General features: G+C 32.7%; 1 protein-coding gene across 1 annotated transcript in view; it reads right to left on the bottom strand.

The window, feature by feature from the left end:
• The window catches only part of LOC127010011 (protein amalgam-like), a 186323-nt gene that overhangs the window by 170611 nt on the left and 5712 nt on the right, over positions 1-10000 (bottom strand). The window contains exon 2 of the mRNA XM_050883716.1: positions 3414-3494. The gene's annotated coding sequence lies outside the window, so the exon portion shown is untranslated. The remainder of the gene's footprint in view (positions 1-3413; positions 3495-10000) is intronic.

The raw sequence follows: 10000 nt of genomic DNA on the forward strand, positions 1-10000 counted from the left end.
AGGAAGGGAGGAAGTAAAGAAAGAAAGGAGCCGAGCAGGTGAGAAAGTAAGTGGAAAAAGAAAGTAAGGAAGAAAGCGAGAGGAAAAGAGAGAAAAGATACGGTTAGCAAGGTAAAGGTGAGGTGATTAAGAAATGCTCAGGTGAAAAGGGAAAGCAATTTATATGTGGGAAAGTAAACAAGCGAAAAAAAAAGACAGAATAAGTGAAAAAAGAGAGGAAGGAAGAAAGCGAGAGGAAAGAAAGAAAAGATACATTTAGCAAGGTAAAGGTGAGGTTATTAAAAAATGCTCAGGTGAAAAAAGAAAGCAATCTAGGTGTGGAAAAGTAAACAAGCGAAAAAACTAAGCAATAAATGATGAAGTCTAAGGAAAAGTTAAGAAATTTTATAAGGGAACCCAGAAAGAAGAACTAAATACCAAAAAAAGGGTTGACTAAAGGAAAGCTAAATAAGGTACTAAATTTAAGCAAGGAAAAAAAAAATCACCATATAAACAAGCAAGGGAAAGTAAACAAGCTAAAGAAAACACACAAGAAAATAATAAAAGGAGCCAGAAAGAAGCACCAAATATCAAAATAAGAAGGACTGACTAAAGGAAAGCTAAATAAAGGTACTAGACTTAAGCAAGCAAGAAACTCACCATATAAACAAGGGACTCAGGCTAAGGGGAAGGCTGAGGCTGAGGGCAAGGCAAGGGTCCAGACGCCCTTTAGGTATCTCCCCAGACTTTACAGAGGCGTTGCAAATTGCGTCATTAGCGGGTTGGAAGCCTCGCCAGGAAGCCAAACCGATAGCATTAAATTAAGGAAGGGAGAGAGAGAGAGAGAGAGAGAGAGCGCCCACACCACACCCATTCGCCTACGCACCCAAACTGATAATTATGTTTGAGGAAGAGGAAGAAGAAGAAGAGGAAGAGAAGAGGAAGGAAAAGAGGAAGAGGAGGAAGAAGAACAAGAGCAAGAGAAGTAAGAACAGTAACAAGAAAACAAGAAAAAGAAAGATGAAGAAAAGGAAGAAAAAGAACAAAAAAAACTGAAAAAAAAAATAAACAAGAACAAAAACAAACATTAACAACAATAACAAGAGGAGGAGAAAGAGAGAAAGAGGAGGAAAAAGAGGAAGAAAAGAGAAGAAGGAGGAGGAGGAGGAGGAGGAGGAGGAGGGGGGGGCGTGACTTGTTGCAGGTGTGGCGTTCCCAGGTGAGTCTGAGAGAGCCAGGTAAGGTGGGACTCTTAAGTATCTGCCCACCTGTATACCTGTTCTAATAACTCAGGTTTATTCCATCTAGATTCATTAGTCCTTCTCTATTTCTCTTATTATCATTCTCTCTCTCTCTCTCTCTCTCTCTCTCTCTCTCTTTATTTATTTATTTCCAACTTTTTATTTTGTTTATTTCCGTATTTTCTTCAGTAACTTCTATTTTCGCTTTTATCTTCATCTATATTTATTTACTCGCTCCTTTTTTTATGTATCATTAACTCACTCCATCACTATTGTTTATTTATTTTACACTCGTATATTTTGTTCATCATGTTCGTATTTTCTTCAGTAACGTCTATTTTCCTTTTTATCTTCGTCAAAATGTATTTATTTACTCATTCGCGCTATGTATCATTAACTCACTTCAACAGAATTATTCATTTATTTCGCACTCGTATATTTTTTTCATCATGTTCGTAATTTCATCAGTAACCTGTAATTTCACTTTTATCTTCGTCAATATGTATATACTTAATTCTTCACGGTCTGTATCATTAACTCGCTCTAACGCTAATTTGCATGCGTGTGTGTGTTTAAGTATTGACGAGAGAGAGAATGGTTAAGTTAGGTTAGTCAATGCTTAAACATTCATTTTCTCTCTCTCTCTCTGGCTTTCATTTCGATTTCTTATTTAAACACCAATAGCAAGGTCATCTAACTCCACTACATTATTTTCTTTAACTGACTTTATTTTCAATCGTCTGAGAAACAAGAGTAATCATCGTTCTTTAACTTATATTTTTAACTGTTTTGTTTTGTTTTCATTATTATTATTTTGAGGCAAGGACGAAAGTAAGTAAGAAAGTCAAGTTAAAGTCAAGCAAAAGAAAATAAAAATAAAAGATAAGAACCAAGAAATGAAAATAAAGGAGGGGAAAAGAATGGAGGAGAAGAAAACACAGAGTAAGTAAAGAAATTTCTACTCTAATCTCTACCTTACTTTGTTACTTTTTTGGTTTCTTCACAATTACTTCTCTTGTTGTTTGTCTAGAAAGCTATTTTTATTTCTCTTCGTTTCTCGTACTACTTAATTTTCTTGTCTATTTTATTTATTCAAGTATTTTCTTATGCATTCGCTATTTTCGTTTCCATCTGTTCACTCTTTTTCTCTTTGTTACTGTTCTTTTATTCCATCTAGATTTATTATTCTCTCTCTCTCTCTCTCTCTCTCTCTCTCTCTCTCTCTCTCTTTCATTATTTTTCTTTATTTCGTATTTGCTTATTCATCGCTTCTGTAGTTTCTCTATTAATCTCTATTTTTATTTTACCTATTTATCTATATTTACTCATTTTTCTATTTGTTATTGTTCTTTTTATTCCATCTAAGTTCATCATTACCTCTCTTTTTTTTCATATTTTTTATTCATTTCGTACTTGCAAATTCATCGTTTCTCTAATTTCTCTAGTAACCTCTATTCTTTTATCCACCTATCTTGTTTGTTAGTCTCGAAAGGTACAGTTTTCTCCTCGCTTCGTCGTCTTGTCACGGTTGAGGCGAATAATTCTACACCTCTCCGTCCAATCAACGCTTTTTACGCTGTTTCATTTATTTCGCTGTCAAGAAGCCGGAAAGGTTGCGTGTAATTTGGTGTCTTGTGTTGTCAATCGTCCGGGTGTTGAATGATGGTAACGTCACTCCACGCTTCGTTTTTTTTCTTTTTTTTTCTTACAACAAAGGAGACAGCTCAAGGGCAAAAAAAAAAAAAAAAAAAAAAAAAAAAAAGGATTCCTACCGTTTGGAGATTATTTATAGCATCTAAGAAATATTTAAGGTCCAATTTCGTTAACCTTCGTGTCATTACTTACAAAAATAGAAGAAATCAATGTAGTTCAGTTACGTAAAATTGTCCCATTATTTACATTTCTTTATCCTGTTACGCATTTAGCATATCAGATAAACCTGTATAGATTTTTTTGTGTTTAGTCAAATTAAACTTACTTTGTGTTATTAATGTCTCTCTACTTCGTTTTCTTTGATTTCTAACGTTTTGTAGATTATTTACAGCATCGGAGAGATATTAAAGGTCCAATTTTGTTAACGTTCGTGTCATTACTTATGGAAAGTCTATCCATAAAATACATATAAAAAATTTCGGTAGGTGAAAACGAGAGAAAAGGAATGAAACAGGAAAAATAATATAATCTTGTACTCACCACATTTTCTTCCTCTATAATTCGTTCTTATAATCTTGTCCTCTTCCTCGTCCTTGTCCTCCTTCCACTCCTTTTCTTCGTCTTTGCATGTCAAGAGAGAGAAATAGAAAACAGTGTAAATGAATTGAAGCCCGAAATAGAACAGTGTATCATTGAGTATAACGTTTTCTTTTACTTTCTGCGCGTCAAGAGAAGAAATCAAGCCAAAATTAACTGAATAAAACAGAAAGCATTGGAACATGAATTACAAAGGTTTTCTTCCATTTTGACAGCCAAGAGGAAGAGAAAACGAGTGTGAATTGAGTGAATACTGAAATAAAACACTGCAATGATGAAATACTAAGCCTTTCCTCTGCATGTCAAGAAAAATGGAAAACAGGAGTGAATTGAATGAAAGTGGAAATAAAACATTGACACACGAGATACACGGCTTTCCTTTCTATCTGCATGACGAGGAAACAGGAAACAACTGTGAATGGAGTGAAAATTAATGCGACATGATCGATATAAAGCTTTTCGTCTTATCTACATGTCGGGAAAGAAAAGAAATATGAAAAGAATGAGCCCAGAAATACACCACTGAAATTATATTGAATTACTAAGACATTGACTATATATTTTTCTTTCGACACAACAAGAAAAAAAGGAAAACATATATAATTGGAATGAACAAAGAAATAGGGCATTGTAATATTAAATAGAGTTCTCCTTCCTCGTATCTGTTAAGAAATATAAAGAAAGAAGTGAATTGAGTAAAACTAGAAAAATTATAACACTGAAATATGAAATACAAATCCTTTCTTCCTCTCCGTTTGTAAAATAACGTAAATGGAATAAATAAAGAAACAGAAATAGAACAGACACGCGACATATTGAAACAGATCACTGAAACATTTTAATACTAGGTTGAAATATCGTTCAAAACCAGTATATATTTTCCTTTCTGTATGTTGAAAGACGCAGAAAATAAACATAAATAAAATTAACACAAAAACAGAACAATAAAACTACAACATTGAAATATATCTCTACAACATATAAATACTAGGCTAAAATATCGCTGAATACCAGTACATATTTTCCTTTCTGGATGTTGGAAGATAAAGAAAACAAATATAAATGAAATGATCGCAGAAATAGAAGATTGGAACTACATTGAAACATATCCTTGCAACATTTAAAAACTAGGCTAAAATATCGTTCAGAACCAGTACATATTTTCCTTTCTGTATATTGAAAGATAAAGAAAACAAATATAAATGAAATGATCGCAGAAATAGAAGACTGGAACAACATTGAAACATATCACTGGAACATTTAAATACTATGCTAAAGTATCGTTTGGAAGCATTACCAACATCATCTCTCGTCCAGTATTTCTGTTGCTTTTAGTCCAATCAATTACCGATCCGCTGCCTCGCCATTTATTCTCTCTCGATAAAGATAGACGCAGATTTACACGGGCGTAATAATTTCCCTCTGAAGTACTATCTGTTTCAAGTTATGTCTTTCGTTGTTGTTTTTCAGTGGTATTTTTTGTTAGTTTTTATGTTTTCTTATTCTGCCTAAAATATCATCATAATTTCTCGTTATATATTTTTCTCTTAGACATTTTTTGTTCTCATTTATTTATCTTATTTTGACAAAAAATATATATATAGTTTCGTTCGTTCTTAAACATATCCACTTCGTGTTATATATATATATTTTTTTTAATTTGTATTTTTCTGTGTTTTTTGCATATTCTCCCTAAAAAAAAAAAGCATCGTATAATTTCGTTCTGAGGCGTATTCATTTCGAGTTTTATTTGTAATACTTTTTTCTTTTTCTTTGGTGTTGGCTTATATTTATATTTACCTTTTTGGTTATATATTTTTCCGTTTGATATTTGTTCAGTCTCTTTGTACTTTGTTATACTTATAATTCTGGGTAAACAAGAACACGTAATTTTGTTCTAAAGTAGCTATACCTATTTCGTTATATAACTACAAATACAAATACATTTAACTATATGTTCGCTGTTTTATATAAGAGATATTTACTTAATTTGGTGTAATTATAATTTTTTTCCCTTGATTCTACCTCAATAAAATATCACAGGCTGAAGATTACTGAAATGTTTAAATCAATGCTATAATTTCAGGTATATAATAAGGTTAAAAGGTATTGGTGAATCCTTTATAAATATGTATCTTTGTAAGTTATGATACGTAATACAGTCTGGCTTTGTTCGTCCAGCCTCCTTGCTCTTGTCAAAATATATATAGAGAGAAAATCACAACCATATTTTATTTATTTCTGTATCATTTATATTATCTTTTACATTTACACTGTTTTCAATGTAACATATAAGCTTTAAACACATATTCATTTGTTTACTCTTTTCGGTCATGATATACGACGTTAAGCTGTTACGCCACCTCATTTTCCTTGTTTTCACGGTAAAATAATAATGCAAATTTGTCTTTATGTAAGTATGTACGTATGAATGTATGCTTGTATGTATATAAGTATAAGAATGTAAAATGAATGTATGTTTGTATGTATATAAGTATAAGAATGTATAGATGAAATAAGAAAGAGATATTAGGCTAGTGAACCATTCTATCGCTAATTTACTCTCTTTCACTGTCTATGTAAGTTTGTGTGTACGAGGAAATACAAACATAATAACTTCAATGAGACACGCTTCAATTCCACTCCGAAGCATTTCTATTTACGTTTAGGGTATTTATCGCGTTCAGGGCAATAATTCCGCACCTTCGTAATCTTCTCAAGTGTAACAATTCGCGGGTCACCTGGGCGCTCCGGAGAGGTGTATTAAGGGCAGGTAAATTGGGTGGTTAGGTTCACCTGCCCACCTGACTGACGCGCCAATTAGGAAAGCAATGATGCCGCTGTTCTACCTGGCGACACCTGTGGATTAATAGTCACTCAGGTACACGCACATACACACATACGTACACACATACATACATACTGACACAGACTGAGAAAGAGAGAAAATTTGCGATAGAATGGGTTACTAGCCTAATCTATCTTTCTTATTTCATCTGTACATTCTTATACTTATATACATACAAACACACACATACATACATACATACATACATATATACTACATACATACATACATACATACTTACATAGAGAAAAAGAGAGAGAAGTTTTTTGAAGTGGTATAATGATTAACTAGCCTACTTTTTTTTCTAATTATTTCATACATACTTATACATACATACACACATCCATACATGCTTACATACTTACATAAAGACAATTGTTTGCTTGTTTATTTGTTTCATTGTCTGTTGTCTCTATCTATTTGTATTTATTAGCTGGGTTATTGATCTATTTATTAACTTATTTATGATTTATGTATCTGTGTTCTCATGTATGTTCTTATCTTCGCTATTGTTTGATGTTTTTTTAATCAGTGTGAAAATCAAGCGGGTCGACATTAATAAAAAGCAACACAATATAACATTCTTTAGTATTACCAAAGAAGAAAACAAATAAACAAAACTAAACAAAACAAAACCATTTTACTCACCATTTTTTCCTCCTCAACATATTTTTCCTCTTTTCTTCCTTAGCAGCCTTGTCTTTTGTCCTCCTTGTCCTTCCAACACTTTTTTTCTTAGTTTTCCTGCACTTGAAGAGAAATATGAAGACAGTTACTAAAAGGAGTAAAAACTTAAAATATAACAATTAAATTAGCTATACCACAATTAAAACAGTAACAGCCACTACCATAACTATTATTTAACATTGTATCGACTTCTTAACAACATAACTAAGGAAGATATAGTCAAATTAATAAGGCATAAACACTCCACTTGCTTCACAGGACATACCTTCCCTTTTTGAACCCTGATGCAAGAGTGAGAAAGTTTTGCGTCAAGGGTGAGCCTAGTAACGCCTCTCCTCCGCACGGGCAATAGGCACCACTTAATATTGTGCTTGTTCTTCATTTCCTTTTTCGCCATGTCACTCCTGTTAGCTTGAATCTTATTTATTTAACGATATATTTTCTTGCTTGTAATTTGCTATGTCACTATGTACTCGATTTTCTGGTATATTGAAGGAATTTATTCGTTTTGTATTCCTCCGCGGGTTAGTGATCGTTTTTTTTTTCTATTTGTTTCACTATTTCAATTCACTTTCGTCACTATTAACTCTATTTATTCATTTAACATTCATTTTGCTTCATAGAGAGCTGTACTACTCTTGTTTCTTATTAGCCTATCATCTTGACAAGGGATAAATCACTGTCCAAATTCCTTTACCCTAATCATTTATAATTATCTATCATTGTAGTCCAAGTGGTGTGTATTTATCATTATCATCCATGCATTTATTAATCATTATTCTTCACTAATCATCCAATACCAATGACCATAATAATCGCTACTCAACTCAATTTGCTTTATATACATCATTGTTATTCACGTTTTCATTTATCGTTATTCTTCATACTTTTATTTCTCTATATTCATCACCTATGCTAATGATTGCTATTTATTTACTTATTATTTCCCGTCTTCTTTATTTTCTTTAGCGTTGACTCAAATAATACAAAGTGAGATAATTACATTGATGGAATGGTACAATATGCCTATTATCTTTTTTTTTTTTACTTGTTTCTTTATTTTTCTACTTGTTTGCTTGTGAGTTCGTTTGTTTATCTGTATTTGATCTATTTTTTATCTATCTGTTGTCTGTTTTAATCTACCTCTATGTAAATTTATACAACTATGCTTCCTTGTGAATGACAGAAAGGTAGAATAGCCTATTATCTTTTATTTGTTTATCTATCTTCTTGTTCCATATTTTGTTTAACTTTATCACTTTTACTAATAATCGCTGTTTATCTACTTATTATTGCCGTTTTTTGTGTGTTTTTTTACCTTTCGCATAAGGGTTAAACAATATGGGTTCCCTACTGTCACAAGCCTCCAAATTTTTCCGCCATTAACATATTCGGCGCGCGTGTCCGTATCGGCGCTTCATACATGCAGGGGCAGCCGTCAGTTCAATCCATGGACGCGTGTTATCATGTAAATCGTTTATTAATACCACTCATGTTGCGCGCCGGCCGACACGAATTAAATTATTAAAGGCAGATCCATTAGCCTGATGCCCGGATGCCAGCAATGCCGAGGGTGTGCGTCTGTCAACCGTGATTGATGGGAGGGAAGGAAATGTTACGGAAATGTATGATGCTGTAAGGCAGAGGTCATAATGAGGCTGGTTGGTGGTGGAAAATGTTAATAATGGAAGATGAAAATGGAAATGGCAGAAGAATAATGATTTTAGGACATGGAAATGGGGTTATAATTAGGCTAGTTGGTGGTGGAAAATGTTAATGGTGGAAGATGAAAATGGAAATGGCAGAGGAATAATGATTTTAGGACAAGGAAATGGGGTTATAATTAGGCTAGTTGGTGGTGGCAATTGTTTAATGGTGGAATAATGGTGTTTTTGAGGATATGAAAAAGGAAATGGCAGAAGAATATTGGATGTGTCTGTCCTCCTAATTAATGGAGAATAATGTTATAAGACTTAGAAATATGAGTAGTTTAACAGGTGTGGAAACTATTAAGGGTGAAAATGAGAAGGCAATTAGCTTGGAAAATGTTAATGGTGGAAGAATATTGGTTTTAAGGACAGGAAAATAAGGATTGGGTATTATATATTGGACGATGATACGTTGATGGGTAATGGTGTTAGGCAAAGGTCATAATTAGGCTAGTAGGTGTGGAAAATGTTAATGATGATAGTTTTGATTTCAAGGGACGATGAAAAAAGGGTTTGTTGTATGGAATGGTGGACGAATATTGTTTTTAAAATGTCAAGAAGATGAGTTAGTGGACGAATATTATTTCCAGAGCAATAAGATACACATTAGGTAGTTGTTGTTATTAGAACGTTGTATTAAGTGAAAGAAAATAAGGATGGTTTATGAAATAGTGGGAGAAAGTTTTTTTCTTTTAATTAAGAACAAAACATATTAGTTATGAAATATTGGAACACTATTTTATCAGGCTAATAAAAACTAAAGGAAAGAAGGTATTTCGATAATAAAAATAGTTAACAAAATAGCTCTCTCATTCTATTGCAATGTCCATTCATATTGAAGATACTAAAAAAAAAAATCTATCCTAAACTATAAAACTTACGTGTCTGTTCAATTACAAAAAAAAGAGTAGTTTAATTTTCCTATATGAATTACTGTAGATACTCATTAACCAGCTTCCATGTCCATTCATCCACTCTGATAAATAATAGAGGGAAGGGAAATCGTAAAGCCTAGTATATTAAATGGTTGGAAAGGAAAGAAAAAGGAAAGAAGGAGGAGGAGGAGGAGGAGATAGAGATGATTGTGGTGATAGCGATGATGAGGATGAAGAAGATATATAAAAAAATGATTACGTACAAGAAGAACAACAACGAGAAAAGTAAGAAAATTAGGAGAAAGGAAAAAAACCCATACTATTATCAAAACAAGTGGAAATTTGCTATTACTTTTCAACATTGCATCGAAGTAAAAAGAATCTACATCACTTCATCATTAAAAAGACGTA

Source organism: Eriocheir sinensis, chromosome 42 (assembly GCF_024679095.1).
Source record: "Eriocheir sinensis breed Jianghai 21 chromosome 42, ASM2467909v1, whole genome shotgun sequence".
In the NCBI taxonomy this organism is placed as follows: Eukaryota; Metazoa; Arthropoda; class Malacostraca; order Decapoda; family Varunidae; genus Eriocheir; species Eriocheir sinensis.